Genomic DNA, 6,316 nt, shown 5'->3' with positions numbered 1-6,316 from the left:
GTAGTTGCTTATGATGTCCAAAAAACGTTTCAGTAACAGTCGAACAACATTTAAAGTTTGAAAACACAATATCGATTACAGTATTAGAAATAGTTGTGTGGACTTGGCCAGGGATCATGGAAAATAATCAATTAGAATTCAGCATTTGGATAAAAACATGGTTGTTACTTTTTAAAAAAATCAATGTTAAAATCACCCATTACCAACACCTTCGCCCTGTAGGATTTTGCGACCGATATCATTTTAACAATAGCCTCGGAAACCATATGATAAGGTGTAGACGGTGGCTTGTAACCTGAGCAAATTACAAGGTCTATATATACAAACGCAATTAAACAACAACGCTGAGATTTCCTCAATTCTTTGTACTCATAAATTATCTCGCAATGCATGTCATTCCTTAAAAATATACAAAGACCAAAAGCAACTTTTTTTATATTCAATGGGATGTCTAAGCTATATAATATTTCATACTGGGGTAATTCGGAACTATCATCCGTCTTTGTCCCAGTCTCAGCAGCAATAAAAATACAGGGTGTATACAATCTGATAAAATTTTTCAAATCTAACCAATGTGATTTGTGCAGTAAACTTTGAATATTCTGATACACGATCAGATCAGTGTTAGAAAATTGACCTCGAGTTAGGTTATAGTCTTAAGGTTTCCCAATAAAAACAGGTTACTTAATTTAATACAACGGCTTAAGGCAACGTATATCTCGGCCCTTTCTAGGTTTTTGCTTAAATGTACAACAACAGATTCAAAAGTGGCTCATTGGCTTTTGCAAATGGTAAGCGCTTCAGCAGGAACGACAGGAAATTGAGAGCGCATGACCATTTCAACGCGCTTAATTATTCGAAATCCTCTTTTTACTCTTTCAATTTTTATCCAACTCTTCCTTTTATCACAGGATGATGCAGCTTGCCTTTTCTTGCCAACTGCCGGGTCAGAAAATTCTATCCACAGACAAGTAGGCGAGCTGTCTTTATCAACGTTGAAGTCTCTTAAAAACCCGTCCGCTCCATTAACGAGCCCATCCTCTACATCAATATTCACCGTTAACATATATTTAATTCCGATACTGAGTTTCAGCTCATACGGTAAACCTCTGGTTTTGTTGAGAGGTGCTTTTTTTGCTTCACTAAACACGTAATCACGAGTCGATGCTTCGATTTTTTCAGGCAAAGAGTCTGCGGCAAAAACTATTTTTTTCTCGGGATCTAATGCTATAATTCGATCATTACGATCATTAACATCCTTATTAGTGCGATACAAATGAATGGTACCTTTTGGTATGCTTTCAACAGAGGGAACAGTCCTTGATCTCAATAGAGACATTTGAGATTGAGATAACATACCTTTTGACAATGCATTTAACGTTTGAGCAAAGACTAAATCGTCGCGTTGGAGCATAATTTCGGTCAACTGAAAGGTTCAAAAAAGACGCCATAACGGATTACCACATATAATTCCGTATGGATCAGCAGAGCAAGGCTCAAAAATAAAACTAGCCCCAATTGGTCTTAATTGATTAAAGTCTTCTTTGCTAGACATTTTGAAAGAAAGAAGAGGCTCCGTCGATTCGACGGAGTTGGACGGACTTTCGGGAGCACTTTGGACGGCTGTGCAAGATGGTTAAAACCGAAGTGAAGAAACTCTCCGTATCGAAATTCGAGCTTAGCCTTGAGAGAGCTTTATCAATCAATCATCTCGTGACGCTGGTAATAAAAAGTATAATAAAAATAGATTTGTTCGACTGATCACAGCAACGAGTAAGTGAAGCTTGCTCGATGCTTGGTTTTGAAAATTCATAGAGTGAGACCGAAAATATGGGAGAAAGGGAGATAGAGAACCTCTATGAATAAATGCGTTGCGGTTTACGCGACAACTTCAGTTCGATGTATTCAGTTTCAGGTATGACACGAGGGATCGGCACAAGTGCAACTTCGTCAAAATCATTTTCACCATCTTTATCTGATTTTTGTAATTTGATATCATCCATTATGTCCCCGTCCTGAACGTATTCACAGAACACTTGAAAACCATGGGCATCGCGGAAACGAATATCGTCTTGCGCCTCGTGGAGCTGAACCATTGTTAATGCCGACTCTAAATAATCAGCAATTGCCTCTTCATAAAAGTAATTACTCCTGTTCTTTTTAATTAAAGCAAAATTAGCCTCATAAAATTTGGTTTGATTCATGAATTGCAGGTTCAGTTTGCCAAGGTAAGAATAGGAACAGATTTTCACGATAAAAATTACCGATATCAACATCTTTTTTATAATTAACAAAACGTAATATTATTGATTTTGTTCGTTTGAACAAATAGCCTGCGTTATTTATAAGTTGTAAACATGAGACTTCTTTGACGACATCGTTGTTACTTGAAAACTCACCCTCCTCATCCTGATGAACATTTCTTGTCGGGCGACCCTTAGATGAAAATTTATACCAAGCCACGAAGTCCGCCAAACAGAGGTTGTAAAGTTTTGCGGGACGCAAAGCATAATGATCTACCATATTCTTCACATAAATGTCATTAGAATTAGAGGCCATTAGCTGCAGTTCTTGTTTCGACTTCAAAACAGCAATCCTATTTTCTGGCGGACTGCTATTTATGAATGCAGATTGTCGGGAAGATTTGCTTAGTGGAAGCTGGCTAACGCTCGGTTTGTTTCTGGTTCAGCGCTTCCAACTATTTTAGTGAAGTCAACAGCTTTAATGTTCCACGGTACAAGCCCACACTTTTCAAAGCCATTTTTCAGCACTTCAGGATTTATAACTCCATCTAGGACTTGCTCTAGTAATGGACAGAACTTTTCTTTTTTCAGCTGCTCACCACTATTTGTAATTCTCCATTGAGTCACAGTCTCCTTCCACGCATCTTTTAGACTGTGAAAATCTGAGACATCCATCGGTTGGATTAAGTGCGTGTTGCATTTGGGTATAATGCGACTAGTTCGATTCCATTCTCCCTACACAAATCTGACGCATGGAGGGAAACATGTGATGCATGGCCGTCAAAAAAAAAGATAACAGGCCGTTTAATTTTTTGCTCATTTAGCCATGGTATGACTATGTTTGCCTTGTATTCATAAAAGACGGGGCAGGTTATCCACCCACTCTCTGACCGTCCAATACCCCAACCTGCTGGCACGGAAGCTGCTATTTGATCAGGAATTCTCGAACACTACCAATGGAGGCAGAGGCGGATCCAGCAATTTGGCAGCACCGGATTTCCTTCATTTAAACCTATGCTAAATAATCGATTCTTGTCGGGGCACCTGGCCCCTCCAAGAATCGATACATTTCCATAGGTTTAAATGGAGGAAAGGCAATGTTGCCAATTAGCTGGATCCGCCAATGAATGGAGGCAGCAAGCACCCAGAGGCAGAACCCCCCAACATAACCGTCAGGTTTTCCTTTTCATCTGACTTTACAACAGAATATACACTCTTGTCACCTGTTCTTGCCAAGACGCGCCCAGGTTTTGAGCAAAAGAACATCGCACACTCATCCGCGTTAAAAACTCTACTTGGGTCTTTTAAAATATCATAAAGTTTCTTACTTTTTAAGTAACTCTCCACTTTTTGACTCCACTGAATCAAATTTTCCTGAGTTACTTTAGCACGAGATCTTGTTAAATTTTGAGATGTTCTCTCTGCAATATTTGGGTGGCGCTTCAAAAATGCATCATACCATCTCCTTCCGGGTCGGTTATTTATAAATGGAACCTGATATTTACCGAGTTTTATACTAGACGAGCTACACTGTCGAGCAGTTGGGTCTTTGTAGCCGGGAAGCCCATGCAGGAAAGTTCTATGATCCAGTCTGTAATTCTTTTTTCAACGTCCACACCAAGCACAGCCTTTGGTCCCAACTTTCTCTCCTCCGGATCTGATGAATGAGCTAGTTTCTGCCGCTAAGGTGCTCCGGGGTACCTGGTGCTTAGCTGCAGCAGACTTCACACTGCATCCTTCACTCACTTCACTTCACGTGAAAATTGAATGTGGGCTTGATCTGGTTCAGGAGCTGTCATATTAAAGAATTAAAGATGGAAGGGAAATTTAGATAAAAAAGGTTGAAGAATTTGAGAATGATACCAGAAATATTAGATCGAAACGGTTTTAGGAAATTACCTCAAACCTAATAGATCTATTAGTTTTATCTGTGTACGCGGAGCCACGACCTCATCGATGATCGTGAAATTTGCGGGGGCCTCGCATATCTTGATGAAGTCCTCTTTTTAATAAATCATTGCCAGCTTGTATGATTCGGAGTTCCTGCACGGGCAGCTTGTAAAAATCTCTGTGAAATGGAATAATGAAAAACATTATTCCCCATATGTTTTGAGATCACTTTTTCATAACCAGGTTTTTAGGATTTCTGACCACTGCATGCGATGCTAATTCTCGGCGGCAACCTTGACCAGTGAGACCTTCAGGTTTTTCTAAATCTAAACCACCATTTGAGCGGATATGCCACTCATAACAGCTGTTCCATCATAGGGCTCTAAAGACTTCGTTTGGGCACATAATTATTTGTGCCTATTCAGCTTAGGGCTTTCCATTATCTTCATCATATCCTGCTCTGAAGTAAATAAATTGAATTTCAAGGATCGATATGATATTCTAAATAAATACTGTAATAAAAACTAATATAAAAACTGTTTATTCATAACTTCACAGATTATCAAGCAGAGAACAGAGAGATAAGCTTTTGTACCGAAAATGTTCTAGAAGCTTTTGTCACTATCACTTGATTGATCACAGTGATGGGTAGTGATAATACCTTATCTTAATACGCCTCGTTAAATTTGTAAAGATAATATTTTACAAATTTTAGTGCCTAAAAAAAGGAAAAGAAAGGAGGAGATTATTACACGGCGATGACGCAAAAGATTTAGATTTTCGTATCGGGATAAGTAACCGGGGAAACCCCGGCAGGTAGGTATCAAGTAACCGACCGCAATAATATAATAAAATAAAATATGTCGTAATTTCTAGCATGATTTTTTGAACATGAGCTTGTTCTTCTGGACAAAAGTTCTAAATTAGGGAGGTCTCATCAACCGTCACTCTTTTAGCACCAAATGAAGTTATTGATAAAGGTGTAAAAGAATGACAACTTCGGGTCACTGGGACCATTGTAGCTTCTAAAAATCTATCGTTCAAGCTCACTTAACCCATTTGAGCATTAGGGAGGAGGAAAGTTTGTCTCGAAATGAGGCATGCGGCTCTAACATTATTCAAAAGCGCCAACATGTGACCCTCGAATCCAACTGGAACCGGGTAGTTCGTGAATTCGAGGTAAGCTTGCAGGAGCTCCGCAGACATATTAAGATTTGCCATTTTTATTCCTAAAACAATAAGAAATATTTTAGTAAAAATCTATCGTTCAAGCTCACTTAACCCATTTGAGCATTAGGGAGGAGGAAAGTTTGTCTCGAAATGAGGCATGCGGCTCTAACATTATTTAAAAGCGCCAACATGTGACCCTCGAATCCAACTGGAACCGGGTAGTTCGTGAATTCGAGGTAAGCTTGCAGGAGCTCCGCAGACATATTAAGATTTGCCATTTTTATTCCTAAAACAATAAGAAATATTTTAGTAAAAATCTATCGTTCAAGCTCACTTAACCCATTTGAGCACTAGGGAGGAGGAAAGTTTGTCTCGAAATGAGGCATGCGGCTCTAACATTATTTAAAAGCGCCAACATGTGACCCTCGAATCCAACTGGAACCGGGTAGTTCGTGAATTCGAGGTAAGCTTGCAGGAGCTCCGCAGACATATTAAGATTTGCCATTTTTATTCCTAAAACAATAAGAAATATTTTAGTAAAAATCTATCGTTCAAGCTCACTTAACCCATTTGAGCATTAGGGAGGAGGAAAGTTTGCCTCGAAATGGAGGTCTTTGGACAGCAACTATAACTTCGCTCCTGTTAGATTTACACAGCTAATTTCTAAAAACAGCTGGCTGTTCAGCATACTGGCGTGCATCCAATTTCTGGTTCCTAGTCTGACATATTTCGTTGGCTTCTTCAAATGTTGGACTATGAATGATCAGCTATATCCCATCTACAACTTGTAGTATTATGTTTAAGTGATAAGGATTATCTTTTTTTCATGCTAATTTAATAATAAAATACAAAACAAAAACAATCGGGTTAAAAAATGAGTTTTGAAGGTAGACTCCTCCCTTCAGGCACTAGACGGAGGCTATACAATTACACAGGGCACTGCGGCAGAAGGTGCCGATTTGGATTTCCACGTCGTAGAACCTAATTAATTGTCTGCCTTAAAAGATCAACAC

This window comes from Bemisia tabaci, chromosome 4 (assembly GCF_918797505.1).
Source record: "Bemisia tabaci chromosome 4, PGI_BMITA_v3".
Taxonomy (NCBI): Eukaryota; Metazoa; Arthropoda; class Insecta; order Hemiptera; family Aleyrodidae; genus Bemisia; species Bemisia tabaci.
Note: the sequence above shows the minus strand (reverse complement) of the source record.